Below are 18,517 nucleotides of genomic sequence, written 5' to 3' on the forward strand. Positions count from 1 at the left end.
AAGAGAAACGAAGAGAATGGATAGATAGTTCGACTTCAATGATACCGGTCAAGAGTTTGACGGACGGTAATTTTTAATCAGTAAAGCCGCGCGCTCGTGCGCGCGTGTGCCGGATTTCGACGAGGCTTCCGTGTGTAGTTGCTGTTCGAAAGAGGCGCGCATCTATGATAAACTCGCGTGCATGCGGAGAATGCTTTTTTCCTTTTTTTTTTTTTTTTTCTTTCTTTTTTTTCTCTCCACCCAACGAATCTCCTCCCCCTCCTCGATTCATCCCGATTTAGCATTCCGCCTCCATGGATTCCGCACGCTCTCCCCTTTTCCTCCCCCATTCGTTTCCTCCAAGGTCCACGCTCGGTATCCCGGTTATCAGCTAATTATTCGCCCCGCCCCCTTTTCGATTATCGATCGTAGAAGTCGATCGATCGGCCGTCCATTCGCCTGGGTTATTAGCGTTACTCGAATCGTGCCCTCCTCCCCTCGACTCGATAAATCTCACGCGTATCTTTACGCAAAATCAATTTGAGTTATCGGACTTATATATAGGGGGAGGGGAGGAGAGTCTATTACGAAATTGGCGAAACACGGTCGCAGTTACGCAAAACGGATTACGCCAAGGGTGGCCGCCGTTATTCACTCGAGCAATTTTCATTTCGTCCACTTGCGCCGCACTCCCCGCCGACAGGGTATTACGCATCGCTTACGGATGGAATTTTCTTCTAATTCTAGTTCGAGGAAAGAATCGAGGCGTTAGCCAGAAAACGATCCAATGCTGCCGGCAAATTACCACCAACTGCATCGTCGTACACCGCGTCTGGCAACTCGCAAAATTAACGTAATTTCACGCGTGTTCGCCGTTACCTCCAAGAGATGTTCGCTCCAACGTTTGCCCGGAAGCTTGAACTTCGGTCCCCTCTGGGAGAAGAGAAATATTCTCTCTTCCCGTATACACCAGTTGAGTAAAACAGAAGTTCGACCTCTGAAAGGGAAGGGAAGGGAAGGGAAGGACCGATCTTCCCTGTCTAATTTTCATTGGAAATGAGCGAATTTCGTTCGCGTTTTTCCTTCCTTTCGTTCACGATTTTGCCCGGATAATCACGCGGTGAATAATTTCGAGAACTCGGGGAGCAAACAAGGGAGCGGAGGGATAAGATAAATTCTCGACAAATTGCCAACGATCCCTCGTTAAAGCGCGGCAAAAATTTCTATCGGAAATTCAGTGGATTCGACCGGTGGTATATATATCTCGATTGCTCCTCCTCCTCCTTGCGCTCTCAGAGACGCTCTCTCTCTCTCTCTCTCCCATGTCCTCTCTCCATCCATGTTTTCCTTTTTATTAATCGAGTCGATACCTTTAACCACCACCTTTAACCACCCCCTCCCTCGATGAACTCTCTCTCGTAAACGATAATAGGGCCCCGCGGCGTCCTCGATAGAAGCCGACTCCTTCCTCTCGCGTGTTCCTCCCTCAGCTCTCTCTCTCTCTCTCTCTCTCTCGGGAAGATCTCTCCGTTATCGAACGGTGAACGGTTAAAAGGAAAGCGACGATTGCAGTGAAAGGCGAGCGGTGCAATTACGCGGAAAATAGAAATTCTGGTTTTGTCGTGGTTTCGCGCAAGTGGCAAAAGCGGAATATCTTGGGAACGGAGTGCGCGCATTTGCATCGAGGGGATAGAATTTCGACGAGGTTTTGCGGAGATGCGTGGAGAGAGAGAGAGGTTTCGAGAGGCAATGAATAATTTCTCGCTAGGTGTATGAATAAACAACAGGTTTCACGGGGGCTTCGAATTAAAAGGTGGGATACTTGGGGCAAGGAAAAAAAGAGGGAGGAGGGGATTCACAATTGAAATCAACTTTGGAAAAATCCGACGAAAATGTCACCGTACGAAAGCTTATCCCTTCTCTTCACAGTGTGACAAAGGAAATATATATATGTATATTTTTATATTAAGGGAGGAGAAAAGAGGAATGGAATTCGTAAGGAAATATTTGGAAGAAATGGGATGAATTTGTAACGCGTTGGCGGAGATTTTTGCGGCAAGTTGGAAATTGGTGATCGCAGACACGTATCTTCGATTCGTTTCTTCTTGCTCGTTCGTGGTGGCAATATTGGCTCGCTCCCGCTGCCAATACTATTTGCACGGCCTATAGGCACCTCTCCTTTATGGCGCATTTGTTCTTTTATAGAGACAAAGGCTGCACGTATTTTTCACTGTGCACCTTTTTGCCTCTTCGCGGTTCATCCGTGGGATTACGCTCGTCAGTCGAACGAACCGTCGAAACAAGTCGGCCAAGGGAACCAGAAACGTCTCTGGATTTTACGTTTCTGGATATTTTCGTTTCGCAATGTTGCGCTTCGAGTCGAGTTCTCGACTCGTTCTAACGAGATATTTTCTATATATATATATTTCTCCTCCTCGTAAAAATTCGTTACGTTCCACATAGAATGTTTTTCTCTTTTCCTTTTTTCTCCTTTTTTAATGAAAAGTTATGAAATCGTCAGTAGTCGTGTTTAAAATAATTTCCTCACCAGCAGGTTTGATAACGAATCGGTCGAGGATTCCGCGTTCCCTGGTAAACCAAGCGGGACCGGCAATTAACCTGCCCCATTAAAGGGACTATTTTTCGTTCGATGGAATAACTGATTATTGTCGATAATGGAGAAAACGAGTAACCGGCGAATAATTTGAGAACAGCCTCGATTTCGCCGCTTTCTCCACCCTCTCCTCTATCCGTTAATCCGTGCAAATAATTTAAATACTGTTTTCGCGTTCGAGCCCGAGGTAATTGCGTTTTATCGGGCAAGCGGCCTCCTCCACCCTTCGTGATCCTTCGTGTCAACGATAGGCTAATTTAGCCCATCCGTATTTATTGCATCCGACGCGGCCCATTGTTTCGCGATATCCCGTAATAACGAAGATAACTTCATACATCGTTGATCGCCAATGGGATCGAAACGCGTACCTAACCCGGGAAAACCTACCTCGTTTCCGTGTACGATCCAGGAGAGAATGGAATTTCGCGTAGCTACGATCCATTTCCGTCCCATCGAAATTCGCGTCGTGGAACGAGAAAGAGAAAAAAAAAGAGAGAATTCCATCGCGATTCCCGAGTCCTTCGTTAAAGCTCCGCTCTCGTTACGATTACTCGGTTCGCTCCCTCCGCTTCCGTATTCCTCCTCTCTTTCTCGCGTAGAGAGAAAAAACTTCCCAACAAAGAAAGAGAGAGAGCGCGAAATAGATAAATAAATAGAATCCGTAGAGCGAGTGCAACGAGACGACGTTAAAAACTCCGGCGAGATGCAAGGATTGAACGGACGGCGCGAGTAGTAACGAACGATCTATAGTCAGCCCTAGTTAGCTGCTAGTGCTCCCTAGTGTTTCACATTATATATTCGATTGTTTTCGATCGAAATTCTTTTCTTTCTTTTTTTGGAGTGTTCCATCTGAGGCCAAGTATATCGTTGTATCCCGTTTTACTCGTTAAAGGAAACAACTATAGCTCGTCAAAGAGGACTTTGAAGGAACGATTCGCTACGTGAATCGAACAGGGTGAATCACGGTCGGATAAATTTCGGACAGGAGTCGAGGAGCAGGCCAGACTCGAGACTTTCAACAAGGATTCTTTTCTGGCTGTTCGAGTAGAAGGATCATCGTTTCCATGGGCACGATGCTAACCAGAAACAAAGCGTGTCGTCGCGCTCAAGTAAATCTTGCCCCGCGACAAATTCTGCAAAACGATTCTGCGACCGAGTAAAATGCTTTTCCTTGTTATTGTCGAATTTGTTCCCGTGCCCAGTCGCTCGTGCGTCTTTTCTCTCTCTCCTTCTCCTTCCCCTTCTTCTCTTTATCCCTCCCCCTCCTTCTCCTCCCTTTATTATCCCCGCGGATCTTTTCACGTTTTCGCAATATGAAAATTTTACGTCGGCCGTACCATATCTCTTTCCATCATTTATTCGATACGGAACAATCCTCGGCTATCTTCCCCGGTAATCCCCGGTTTCTAAGAGGGATAAATAAAGGATAAGGCTCGGAGGATAAGTAGCGCGGACATTAGAAGGATAAAGAAGAAAGGTAGCGACGGGAATTCGGCGTTAATATTGTTTAATGAGAGCTCGTGAGTTTTTCGTGGCCGTACAAACGGACCTGGTTATCTCCTTTTTCTTTCCTTCTCTCTTTCTCTCTTTCTTTCTTTCTTTCTTTCATTATTACGCAATCTTTTTGACCGGACCGATCTCTCTCGTAGACGAAAAGAGAGGGAAAGAGAGTTCTGATTTAATAATTTTTATCACGGACGGTAGAAGTCTCTCGTTAAAATGTCGAGGGGGGTAAAAAAAATTTCTCTTCTGGTGAACCTGTGTGTGTGTATGTATATATATATATATATATATATATATATATATATACATCGGTCGAATTTCGAAAGGATGAAATTAAGGTTGAAAAAGAAGTTGGGCCGAGCCCTCTCGAAACTCGCCCCCCTCCGCAACTCGACGCGCTTCATCGTTTCTGCCCCCTTCGTTGACGAGTCTCTCTTTCGCTCTCTTCTTTTTTTTTCTTTTTCGTAAATCAAGGGAGAAAGCTGACGGAAGATAAAGAACGTTTCACGAGCCGGTGAATAAAAATTGAGATTTATCGGATGAACTTTGTCCGGTGGAGATAGCGTGGTTGATACCGCCACGGAATACGTAACAGGAATCTCGCTAAAGGAATATCAAGAACGCGGGGGCACGTTTCATCGAATATATATATATATATATATAAAATAACGTTCCACGCGACCGATTTTCCGCGACACCCGCTCGAAAATACGAAAAGGCGATAATAAGAGGAGAAGAAGCTCGAAATTAACGATGGGGCGGGATCTTAATTGGAAAAGCTAGACTCCTCCCCTCCCCCTTTCCCTCTCCCCTTCCCCACCTCCCCCTCATTTAATTTTCAACGTCTACAAACTAGTTTCCACGCAATCAGGAGTCTATTAAAAACAATCATGCTATTAACTGCGAAAGACTCTTTCTCGTTCTATACATTTTTAAGCAAGTTTTCCGCTAGGGAAGTACACTAGGGAAGTTTAATTTCTATTCCTCGGGATGGGAAAGAGTAAATAATATCGAGATATTAAAAAACTTTCTTTCCTTCTTTCTTTCGGATACCGCGGTCGAAAAAAGAAAAAAGAAAAAAAAAAGAGAAACCATTCTTTCGAAAATGGATCGATTTTCTAAAAATAATTCGTTCGAATGTATCGATTGCATCATCGACTTGCGTATTTCTTTTTTTTTTTTCACCCTCTTTTTCATCGACGACAAATACGCAAACTTTTTAAAATCTTTTTTTCTTTCTTCTTCCTTTTTTTTTTTTTTTTTTTTTTTTACAAGCCGGTTCCAATTGCCAAGCACGTCTCCCATCCTCCCATCGTTTCCCATCGACCGGACACGTTTCGGCTCGTATTAAAATACGCCTCGTACGACCTCGTTCGAGTTCGGTTTTCACGGGGTGAAAAGGATAAAAAAAAAAAAAGAAGAAAGTGGAAAAGTAGAAGTTAGGGTAAGTGGCTAGAAGGCCGATGGGAGGGTGGCGAATGCGAGGGCAGTAAGTAAGCGGGGGGAGGGGAGGGGGTTGCAAGTTTCGAGCGAAACTCGAACAAGGGTCGACGCGTGGAAAACTTTGAAAAAACTTCAAAAATTGGCACGACTTTTACGCAAATTTTTCGTGGAAAAAAAATTTACTCTTACGTATAACGAAAGATGTGTATCGTATCGATACGATACGCAAAGGGTGAAAAAAGAGGAAAAGAAAATATCGAGAAAATTAAAAGTCGAGAATTTTAAACCGTTCACCGAGCCACGGCAGATACGCTGCGACATTTGACGCGTCGTTTCGTCAAATATGAATACTGGCAAACGACGATATAGCTTACGTCTCGTCGTAAGGAGGAAAGAAACCGCGAGACGTGACCGAGCGTGTCTTTTTTTACCCCCCTTTTATTTCCAACCACCGTAATTTTCCACCTGGCAACTGTCACGAAATTCGAATTGCTAGATTTTATCGCGCCTCCTACTCCCTACGCGCTCAAATTCTCCCCTCGATGGAACGAATGGAAAAGCAACGATAAGATTGCTTACATTTTCGTCCGATCCGTCTGCTATCTGTCGAGCGACTCGTTTCGAAAATTTCTCGCGTCTCTCTCCGCCAATTTGCCGCTTCGTACGATCGACGATTAGACAACGCGAGTTTTTTCGAATTTTTCTCCACGTTCTTTTCAAAGTAACAGATGTTTATCTTCCCGTTCGCTCTTCTCATCGTTGCGGTTTTTCTTTTTTCTTTTACGAACGCTTTACGTTTTCAATTCAGAATCTACGAATCTTATTATTCAATCGAGTTAAACTTTTCCGTTAAAAATTATAATATTCGACGATTATAAAGATTAAAAAGAGAGGGAGGAAAATCTCGAGGAGAACGAAGCAATCCTCTCGCCAAGTTTGTTTACATTACCATCCCTGCATTTATATACAGGAAAATTCATTAGACTAAATCCATTCCACGGATTTTTCCTCGTTTCCCTATCCGCGCGTCGAATTTATTTAAAATTCATGGAGGACGGAGAAAACATATATCCCTCGAATTCGTACCCTTCGCCCCGTCCCCTTCTCGCCAAATTTCATTTTTACAATATTCCCAGATTATTACGCGCGCATCCAAACGTATGGATTTCTATATACATACATATATATATATATATATATATATATATATACATCGAATGAACAATCACACTCCAGCGAGTATCATCCGTGGATGAAAAATAACTCCATTCCTCTTCGATACCAAGTTTCGATTTTTCCAATGCTCGAGATCTCGTCGTATCCCCTCGCATTGAAAGAGGAACGAGAGGAGAAGGGGGCGAGTAGTCGAGTGAAAGATCGATGCAACGTGATTCGGTCGAGGGTTGTTTAAACGCGAAGGCGGGAAATGGAACGTTCGTAATATAAATAAGAGGGAGGGAGGGAGGAATTCTCGGCCGCCTTATTGCCAATAACCCCGGCGTACGTATTATTTCCCCTAAAGCGTGTCGGTGCAACTAAGAGCGCGGTGGACGCTAAGGAGGAGAGGGGTCACGAACACGCGTTACAATACCGTGATTTCCGGGGGACGAAACCTACTTCCAGTTTAACACGATTGCGCAAAATCAATTACCACGAGCTCCCATAATATACGAGCAAAGTTCCCGGGCCAAAAGTGTTCCACTCCCGCCAGGCGTCTCCGCCAAACTTGTCTCCACCACCACCTCGCCCACCCCTCTTTAACAACGCGGAATTATAGCGGTTCGCCTCGAATTCGGGCCGCGTTCAACCCCGCGCCGCCCGCGAAACAACCCTGGAAATGGCTGTCGCGCAAATGTGCACGAATAATCTGTAACTCCATCCCTCCCTCTCTCTCTCTCTCTCTTTCGGTTATCGTTCAAACGGCACGAGAGCCGCGTCTCTTTATCAGGGCGCCGATTGCACGTGAAAGCGGCCAAAGTCTCTTCCTGTTCACAGCGAGGAATATATATATATACATATACATATATCCGCACGGTGAAAGACCTTTAGACCGGTCGCCTTTCCTTTCAACTTTCCTCTTTTAATTTTCAACGTCGCTCCGGGCCCCCTTTCCTTTTAAATCCGACACCAATGTGTCCAATAAGGGATCGGGCGAATAATACGGGTAATATCGGGACGATCGTCAAAATTCCAACGATTGCTACCGCGTGCCCTCGCATTTTCCTTCTATCTCTCTCAGCGTGTATTTCTCCCAATTGTGTGCAACTGGCTTCGCCACAGTTGCGAACACAGGGGGCGGAGTTGGATGAACGGGGGTGATGGGTAAATTCCGGCTGGATACGTAGCGACCTAGATTTTTTTCCACGATGTGTAAATGTGCGTGCGTGCGGCGATAGCGGGAAAGGGGGAGGAGGGAAAGAAGAGCAGCTGACTCAGCGTCTGACCGACGGAGCAGACGATGAAGAGCAGAGCGAGCAGACTGGTTCGGATGTCGTCGATACGAATCGAAAGGGAAAAAAGAACGTTAGAAGACACGTTGAAAGCGGAGTTTCCATCGGTTTTCTTTTTTTTTTAAAAAGGGGGAGGAAAGGAGAAGAAAAAGACGAAACTTTCCGCGGGTTAAAAATTCCCGGGGAAGAAGAAGGGAGAATTTTTGCCGGCTCGTTAAAGCCATCGATCACTCGAAACCGTTGTATATAAAAAACTCTGTTATTTTATAACGGAGTGCACTTGGAGGAGAAGAATAGGATTCACGAAGAAAAGTCACGTTCGCGAATCATCGAGTATTCCACGCTCGCTACGACGAACCGAGGATCGAAACCAAGGCCAAGATTTCCACAGCGAGTCCCCCTCCACGAAACGTTCCTGGAACGATCGGTGGTGGCTCGTCCCAAACGAGGTGTATAACCAAACCGACACCCTCGATTCCGGCACGAAGCAGTTTAACGAGATCCAACCTCCGTTTAATTAATCCGAGAAATTGGATTAACGGCATCGCCACGGCCCGCCCCTCGATGCCGGCTGCTACACGCGGCTGGGACACCGGATATCGGGAAAATAATAAAAATCCACCTCGGGGGCGAAATCGTGTTGGCTGTTGTTCAACTGTATTGTACGCGTCACGTCTGTATCAAGCCGCACACGCCTTCCTAAGAATACCGGTATATGTGGAAAAATTCGAAGGGATTTTTCTTCGCTCGCGCCGGTCAAAGTTGAATGGAAAGAGAGAGAGAGAAGAAGGGTAAATCGATTCTCTCCTCTCTGGGAAAATAATCTTGGCGAAGAATGGATGCCCGCCTTGTTCTCCATCCCGATTTTCTCCTTTCCACGGGTGATCTGTAATTTTCGTGCCACCGCGTTCCCCGAACCTTTGATCGGTAATTTCATGCCATCGGTTTATCGCCGTTGCGAGACCCCGTTCGATCCATATTTCATTGCATCAGTCGAGGAGGGGATGTATAATATTATTCGATTAATGGAAGTTAAAAAAAAAAAGAAACTCTTCAACAACGAGGGAAAGTTTTCCTCGATTGTTCCCTTTTAAGAAACGAAGAGGCGTACGAGAAAGGAGGATTACTCGATAAGCTTGGGCGTAACGATTGCATCGATCAAACGTACGCAGAACCGTGAGAATAATTGGAGTAGAGGAAAGACAGTGGGATAATTTTTTCGATTCCTCTTTCTCTCCTCTCCTTTTTCTCACCTCGATGATATTTGGAACAGTGAGAATCGAACGCGAGTATTTAAACGCTAGAGAGAGAAATTGAAATGGATGGAGGAAGAACGGTGACACAAAGAAGCCGATTAACGAATCTCTCTCTCTCTCTCTTCGGTTTTACCATTGATTCTATCAGTTTCTTCCAACGAGATCGAGCCCCATTTGCTCGTTCGATATTCTCGAATCAATTAAACGCGAAGGCGGTTGCGGATATACGCGCGTAAAAAAGCGGAGGAATAACGAATTCGATACAATGGGGTGAGGGGCGGCGGCGTATTTCTTCCCGTTGAATTTGTACTTGTCGAACGGGGCTGAATGCGGAACGAAGCGCCGACGGTGCTCGACGATCCCTACAACCGGTAGGGAAGAGCGGAAGTAACAATAATAACGCCGGTGAAAAGAGGGAAAACTCGACGGCGGTTGCTGTTATAAATCTACGTTTGCAACAGAATTTCCGCGGCATCTTTGCTTTTTCGCAACGCGTTGACGAGCGAAAGGAATCGCGTAATGACGAATCGGGGCGGTGGAGGGAAATCATCGTTTCTGCGGAGGATGATCGAGAACTTGCTCGCGGAAGTTGGCTGGCCACGAGGGTGAAAACGAGCGAGGAACAATAGTAATAAATAGAGGAGGATACTTTGCGAAAAGAAGATGGGGGATGGATACAAAACGAAAGGAAAGGAATATCGCGATAAATAGAGGAGGATACTTTGCGAAAAGAAAGATGGGGGATGGATACAAAACGAAAGGAAAGGAATATCGCAATAAATAGAGGAGGATAATTTGCGAAAAGAAGATGGGAGATGGATACAAAACGAAAGGAAAGGGGCGAGGAAAAATAGCAATAAATACTTTGGATACTTTGCAAAAAAGAAGTTGGATAATCGATACGGAGGAAAGAAAACGAAGAAAAATCGTAATAAATACGTTGTTTGTAAAAGGGAATTTGAAAGATGAGGAAAAATCGCAATAAATACTTTGGATACTTTGCGAAAAAGGGCTTGGAAAATCGAAGGAATACGATACAGGGGAAGAAAAATCGTAAAATAAATAAGAGTTTGCGAAAGAGAATTTAAAGAAAGAAGAAGGAAAAATTGAAATAAATACTTTGGATACTTTGCAGAGAGGAAGTTGGAAAATTTGAAAAAGAATCGATCGAAGAGAAAGGAAACGAGCGAGGAACAAACAATCTCGATAAATGGAAGGATTTTGTAAAAAAAAAAAAAAAAAAGAATTGGAAGAATCGAAAGGATCTGGGATGACGCGAAAAATCTTTCATTTTTTTGTCCCGGTATTCACTGTGTACCGATGATGAGAATTGATTAAAGCGGGCGTCGAATCGGCTTGCGGAATTCGAAAAAAAAAAGATCATTTAAGAGAGGAAGGTATGCGGGGAATAGTCGGAGCCCGGCTGATAGGATTGAAGTTCACGATGCGCCCCCTTTTCTCCCTCTCTCTTTCGATCGCGGAGAAATACCGACCGGCTTTCTTCCCTTTATCGGAGTAAAAAGGTGAAAAGTGCCGACGTGGAAAAGTGTCAGGGAGTTAAACGATACTTGGCAATCGAAAACAGATATATATATATATATATATATACGTTTGTCATTGTTGGAGAAGCGTGAAAAGCATTTTTCATCAGGGAAAAGATTTTTATCAGGGTCAGGAATTTTTCGAATTTACATCGGCAAACTTTTTCGACGATCGAGAGAGAAAGAAAGAGAGAAACTATTTCGTTCTTTTTCGCTTCTCGTTCTCATTCCGTAAAATCGTATTAATAATTCCTCCACTTAACTGTACATCAAGCGTGTATTTCGAAATATATCGCGCGAGTCGGATTAGTCACTTCCTTTCGGAGATAAAATATTTTTTCAGTGAAATTTGATTCGCGTTTATCGGACGAGCCGAGTTTTCTGTCGGGGATGAAATTGAATTCGGAATAACCGTGGAGGATAAGTGTTGGCCGAAGTCGGAGAAAAGGTCAATCGTAGATACCATCGAAGGGTATTTGGATTCTCGCGTGTATATACGTATGTATCTGTTTATTTTTAATTTCTATCGAGAGATAAAATTTAATCGTCTAAGGTAACGTTTAAAGCGAGGCAAATTATTCGAGCGGAGTTCCCCTATCTTGATCACGGCCGGTCGTATTCCTCGATCGATTTCCTTTTTCGATTTCGAGGAAGGGGAGAATAAAATCGAACGTATAAAATAAGGATCCAACCGATACGGGTTAAAATAGGAAAAGTTCGAGGGACGATAATTTGAACGAAAAAAGGACGAGAATATATACGAGGGGGAGAAAAGGGTAGGAAAGAAATTCGAAAGGAGGAGGATTCGTGCAAGCCTTTGATTCGTTTCGTTTCGTTGAGAAAGATTCAAGGGGAGAGCGAGATGGGAAAAAGGAAAGATTCACGTGCCCTTTCTTTTTTCCTTCTCTTATCCTCGCCAACATTCTTCGACTTTCGACGAGTTCTTTAGGTTCCAGTCGTAAAAAAAAAGAGAAGAAAGAAAGAAAGAAAGAAAAAAGAAAGGGAAAGAGAGGGAGAGAAAACGAAGGGATGGAAGATAGGTCAATTGCAGGCTCGACAAACGGCAAGGAAATGATGCACCATCCGCGGAACGAGCACGGACGACCGGCGCATTCGTATCTTGGATTCCTTTTAATTACTGCTACGCCAGATATTTGTATTTCTCCCGGAACGTTCCTCTTTGTTTGTGCGTGTAAGAACGAGGCTTCGAAGGAGGGTTCGAACAATGAGAGATCGCGACGTGGATAAACCTCGGGAAAAAATTGCAAGCAGCCGGGTCGTCGCCTCTTTCTCCTCTCGAATTTGGTTCGCACCACCGCCCGATCCACCCTTCGATCGCGAAACCTACAATTTCACCTTTTCTTTTCCCTCCCCCGTTTCAATCTCATTTAAAACTCCGCCTCGCCGTCGAAACGTATATCAACTCGTGCTCGCTCCACCTATTTTCCTCCTCTCTTTCTCTCTCTCTCTCCTCTTTTTTTCGGCCTCCCTCCGTCTCTCTTCCTCCTCCTGGCGGAACTAATTACCGCCCCGTCTCGCACGAAGCTGCGAAGTCAATTTCAGCTTACACGTAACGTTTACGTTTATCGAACGAGTCGCGTTGCCCGGAGAATTCCATTTTCCACGGAAGGAGAGGGGGCTGAAAAAATGAAGGAAGAGAGAGAGAATATCCACGCGCGCGAAAACTTAATCGACTTTGACTCGACTCGGCTACCCGGTCAGAGCTCGTAAAAGCGAACACGCAGGCTCGGAAACGTTTTTATTGCGAATTACTTCCTTCCTCCTTCACCCAGTGGAGAATGCTGCTGCAACTGGAAAGTAGAACGATACCGCGTATGGTCAGACGCGGTTTATCTCTCGAAATTCTCTCCGTCGCTTTATCTTATCGCTCGATCCGGATCTAAACGGATGTTGCACGAGTAAACTTCCCCCCTCGCGAATTATCGTGGACGCAATGGAACGATCTCGAGTCCGTGAAAATATTGGAGAGGAAGAGAATTTTATCGAGTATCCGAAAACGCTATAGTGGAATCGATCGAAAAAAAAGAAAAATTTGATCGAAATTCGTAGAATGCACGAGAGAAATCTGTCACGGCCTAAGTCTCTCTCTCTCTCTCGAGAGAGAAAAGTAAGACGATTTCCGCTGAGAACGCGAAAACTTTTCCGGGATAGGTTGTCCGCGAGCATCTGGTACGCGGATTTATTTCACACACGGGCGAGTGATATAGAGGATGAGCGTCACCAAATTTCGAAAGCTCGCTCGCTCGCTCGTTCTATGCGTTCGTCTACCAAGTTTTCGCTATTTTTCAGGGATGGTAATCCACGCACCACCGTTCGAAATTCCTTTCCAAACGGATTCCAACGCGTTGGAAAAATGGCGGCTACTTTTTATCGCGCCCTCCTCGCGTAATGGAACTCGGGCACGTGAGCGCAACTTTCGCAACGTGATTTTCGATAGAATGGGACCGTAACGATAATTCATTCCCGCGAGAATTGCTGGTTTACGACGCGTAATCTCGATAATGGCTCGCGGATAAAGAGTGTATCAAAGATAAACTGTATAGAAAAAAAAAGAAGAAAACGAAAGATATACGTAGTTTGAAAAAGCGGTTGTTCGCCGCACGCATTCGGCGAAACAAAACTTCACGGATAATCCGCATACGCGAGTTACGTTTCAGGATCTCTCCGAGTTTTCTCTAGCAACAACTCTCGCGAAAAGAAACTTTTTACGCGTTTATAAGCTTCTTACGAATGTTCTACCATCTCCATCCGCTATTCCGCTATTCTCCTCCCGGAAGAAACATTTTACACCGCAACTCCCCTTTCTCCTCTGCGATCTTCGACATCGAAATCGCTCAAATTTTCCATCCGCCATTTTTCATCCCGCGAAAAGTTTGAAAAACTCGCGGCAAAGTAAAGCAAGTATAAAGTACAAAGTATCTTTAAAGCAAGATAGAAAGAGCGGGGGGGGGGGAGTAATTTTAATAACGGGCGAGGTAGGCGGACAAAGTGGCTCGGTCGTTTTAATCTCCGCAAGAAAGGGCCGCTAATCCCGGTGGCCCTGTTTGATCGCGCGGGACATACTCCTTGTTTTAACGCCGCAGCCTCGCCTCTGACCGCGAGCAAATATGTATAGGGGCCGCGCAACCGTGTTGCAACGAGGACGAGCGCAAACACGGTGGGCTCGAAAGGGTCGACCGAGCATGGCGACGACCACGACGCGACGCGACGCGACGCGATGCGATACGATACGACGCGATACGATACGATACGATACGATACGATACGATACGATACGAGGGAGGACGGTCGAAAATCGTGGCCCTGGGAAAGTAGGCTGGGAGCCGCTTAAACGCGGCTCGGCCAACCGTGGCCGCTGGGATCGCGTGTGGTTTCGCGAAAAGTAGGATGTGGAGGTTTAACGCGGGGCTGTGGGAACGGGCAGGGGAGGAGGGCGGATCGAAAGGGGGTAATCCGTCCCAGGCAACGGACCGGCGGGGGAGTTTTCTAATTTGAATGTTTGATGTCGGATCGCCTTTTGTTTCCGGCCCGGGCCACGCCGCCACCGAGAAGAAATAAGAGCAGTTACCTCTCTCGTCCCCTCGCCTTCCCATTCCTCTCTACCTTATCCATTGTTTCCCCACCTGATACTACTCTCTCTCTCTCCGCTATTCCATTTCTGACCCGTTCCAGGGATCGAATCAATCATGTTGCGAAAACGTTATTTATTACGTCGTCGTCCTAATCGGTTAGGATCGAGTTTAAGATCGGCGAGCGGTTAAATAGAGCGGTTTCGATCTCGTTGGAACAAGAGGAAAGAATGTGTCTGAATTTTAGCGATAAAAATTTATTCGATACGAACTCTATCTCATCGCCGCCTCTTTCTTTCGCCATCCACTCGACGAGTCGAGTCCCCCCTCTTCTTCGCTCTTGTTCTCGGTCTAGATTTAATTTTTAACCTTCCATCGAGGTTCCATCGCACGACCACCCCGAGAATCCCCGAGAATCTGAAATGACGATAACCGTTCGACCGAATGTTGAACGAAGGCGAAAATTACGATATCCCTGGGTATATATATATATATATATATACACGACCTACCGCCGTTTCCCGATCTACCCACTTTCTTAACATCCCCCCTGCGATCTCCAATTTCCACGTTTAATGGATTCCGCGCGCAACGTGTATTTTTATCTTCTCGCGGCACGGCGCGGCGATAAAGCCAATTAACCCCGTGTAAATGCTAATACGGGACAACGGGCCGGCCCATTGTAACCGGATACCGTAACCGGCGCTCGTTACGAACGCCTCTTAAAACGTCGTAAAAGTTACTTTTGCGACCTCTGTCTATTCCTCCCTCCATCCTTAACTTAACAGGCCGCTTGTGGATCTCGTTCTCACGTACCGACTCGTCGCGAATAAAACCCGCGACACGTATCCACCCGCCCGCGAGTACAATTTCGGAACCGCGCTCCTTCCCCCTCTCCCTCCATTTAAATGCTAATGTCGGCCCCGACGTCTCGAGTTTGGGGAGGGCGAGCGTGGACGCCGCAGAAGAGAAGTTTGTGACGGAGGAAAAGGAGCGAACGAACGAGATACGTGTGGACGTGGACGACGACGTCTTCACGCGTGGAGAGACGAAAGGGGGAGGATCTTTCGATTCGCGATCCGTCTTACAGAAATGTGCACTTTGGAACGATGGTAAAAACCAGACTTCTCTCTCTCTCTCTCTGTTTCTCGTACCATCTCAAATCTACTTTTCGTCCCTCTTCCAACGACGTTCTTTTTGCCACCCTTACTTCTGCTCGCGACACTTCTCTCCATTTCGTATCGGATCTTCCGGATCTGGATTTCCCGGAAAGAAGTGGAAAGAAGCGCGCCGTGTCGTTTTTTTTCTCTCACCGTTCGTATAAATTGTAATACGTTACGAATCGAGTTGATCGATCGAGAGAGAAACGAAATCTCTCGAACGAAAAAGAGAAAAAGAAAGAAAGAAGGGAAGAGAGAGAGAGAGATTGCAAGAGGTATCGTGTCGTTTTTATCGCATAAATAACGCAACACCGTTTTTCGAGAACCGTTGTCGAATCACGGATTATTAATGCTTCTCCGTCGCTCGAACGTAAGAGAGACGAATAGCTCGTTCCGCCGTTACAAGCCGCAACGTTATCGAGAAAACTTGCCGCCCTCTCTCCTCCCCCATCTTGTACAGGTGTACGAGAGCAAGTCCACATTCTCGGATTTACTTTTATTCCCCGATATATCTTTATCTCGGTCCTACACGCTTTCCCTATCTTTCTCGGATATTCAATTCCCATTTATCCGCAAGTTTTCTCGCCGCGCTGATAAGAGAAGGTTTCGTTATCTCGAAACCCGTTGTCCGTGGAGATTGTTTTTTTTTCTCCTTTTCTTTCTTTTTTTTTTATCTCCACGAGAAATTGCCTTTTTTTTCCCCCCCTCTTCGCACGAGTTCGCTTCTTTCGAGCAAGATGTCGTGTCATTTCTCTCGGATGAGAGAGAGAAAGAAAAAGAAAAGAAAGAGAATCCGAAGAGAATCGTTATCGCAAAGATTATTCGAAGCAACGAAGAAGAACGCATCTCGTTGCGGGGAAGGCCGACTGTGTTTAAACACGGCCAAGTTGGAACGAAGAGAGATTTTTAGCGGCGCGTTTCAACCGCCGCGAGAGAAATCCTCGTTAAGCACGAACCTAGCTCGAGGATGCACCGGTTATTGGGCCGGTTCAATGCCAACCGCGCGTTGGATTTCGCGCCAAACTCGCCCAACTCCAAGCGAGGCGCGTATCCGCTCGTCCCGCGTTTCCAACGAGTCTAAGGTGGCGAACGAAACGGAACGAAAATTGCGAACAAGTAGTGGCGCACGATAACGGGGAAAGGGGAAGAGAGAGAAAGAGAGAGAGAGAGAGAGTGGGAAATTCATCGAATTTCCCCCGAGGATTCGTCGAACCAGTTTGGATAAAATGGGTTTCATCTCAATTTTCGGTTCGAAGGATTTCTTTCGAGCCAACGTAGCAAATGAAATTGACTCCGCGAGAAGATAGAAGCCAACCCATCGAATAATCGTCCCTTCCACTACCTTTCGATTAGCACTCGACAACTTTTCCCCGATAATAACAGGGATCCTTCGAAAGATCCCGATCGAACGAAACTCTCTTTCTCTTAACGAGGATTAAATCTTCCAAAAAAAGAAAAAAAAAAGGAGAAAGAGGATCCAGGTTAGACCCTCCGACTACTCACTTGGAATATCCCGAACGCTGTGCCGAGGTGTTCATTTGTTCGCGCGACCGTCGTCGTCACGATCATTACTCTCTCCAGGCCTCCCTCTTTCTCTCTTCTTCCTCGCTCCTCCTCGCGCCCCGGACGCGCAATACCTTCCCGCTGCTGCCGTCCTCCTCCGTCCTCCTCCTCCTCCGCCGCCGCCGTCGGTCCCCTTTATTACTGTTTCGGCCACAAACACCGTGTACCGTTCGCTCGAAAGCAACGACTGCGAAGAATCGCGACACCGACGTATCGCGGTAACGGTCTATGCGTTGTCGTACATCTTCCGTGTACACGGCACACACACACACGCGGCTGCTGGTCGGCGCACCACGAACCGGAGCCAGCATCCGGCGTGCAAACGCTCAGACGGCTCCACCACGGCCGTCCAGTCGACCGCCCTTCGATCCCTCCTCGTCCAAGGGAAATATCGATCGATAACCACGCAATCACGATCAATTCCCTCTCTCCCGACTCTCTCCGTCCCACTCTCTCCTCGCCAGTCTTCCCAAACTCTCGCGTTCCATCTCTTCGAGCTTCATCTTCCTCGATGTCTCATTAACCGCCGAGCTTGCGATCAGCTGCTGCTGCTGCTGCTACTGCTGGGTCGCCAGGTGATAACCGACTGATCCTCTCGTCTCGCGATATCCGTCGATATATTGGAATATCTTCTCGACGCGGTGGAAGCGCGTCCCAAAAAAGCACGCAGAGTTTCCGGTGTGAAAAGCGCACTGGCATCGGCACAGCCACGCAACCGCCAACTACCGTGCCCTCGACTGGAGGCGCCTGCGGTCCAGGCTGCCACGCAGTATACTGAGCCGTGCCGGCTGCTGCCCGGGAGAATCCGTGGCCGAACGAACCTCCCCGAAAATCTGCGAAGATCCTCGATTCGATAACGCTCTCTTCGGGGTCGCGCACGAGTCGCCGAGAGATGCTCGATTGTCCACGCTCCTCGCTGTCGCCGCTTCAATCCGCTTCCAGGGATTCCTTCACGCATCTCCAAAACCAAACATATTCTCTCTCTGTTCCATCTCTCTTTTCTCTATTCTATATATATACATGTATACGATCGATCGAGGGATTAGTTTCTCGACGCGGTGGTCCTATTGTCTTGGTCGACTTTATTCGCGTGCAATTATAGATACCCAAGTTTCGAGCCATTGCTTCGAAAACGTTACCGAAGCAGTAGTTGTTCCTTTTCGCGTGTATAAATAACTCGAACGTGTAACGCGTTCTTTCAGAAATAATTGTCGTTCGTTTGTCACGGAATATTCTCGCCGACGTAACTCCGCTCCCTTTGGATTCAACGTTGCAGGTGATCAAACAGCGAGTCGGCTGTTGTACTCTTGATCCTCTTCGCGCCGTTTGCAAAGCCATGAGTCTTCGTGATTTAGTCCCCTGGCTGATCTCTGGCTTTACCCTAAGGATTTCCACGGGTTGACCGTGCGCACTCTTCA

The 18,517-nt window shown here is 46.4% G+C and overlaps 1 protein-coding gene across 2 annotated transcripts in view; it reads right to left on the reverse strand.

Annotated features, from left to right (window-relative positions):
* Positions 1 to 18,276, reverse strand: part of LOC100578877 — a 46,118-nt gene extending 27,842 nt beyond the window's left edge. Inside the window, exon 1 of one of the 2 annotated variants that reach the window (XM_026445119.1) lies at positions 17,040 to 18,276. The gene's annotated coding sequence lies outside the window, so the exon portion shown is untranslated. The remainder of the gene's footprint in view (positions 1 to 17,039) is intronic. The other variant, XM_026445118.1, reaches the window with a different exon arrangement.
* Positions 18,277 to 18,517: the final 241 nt, after the last annotated feature.

Source organism: Apis mellifera, linkage group LG14 (assembly GCF_003254395.2).
Source record: "Apis mellifera strain DH4 linkage group LG14, Amel_HAv3.1, whole genome shotgun sequence".
NCBI lineage: Eukaryota > Metazoa > Arthropoda > Insecta > Hymenoptera > Apidae > Apis > Apis mellifera.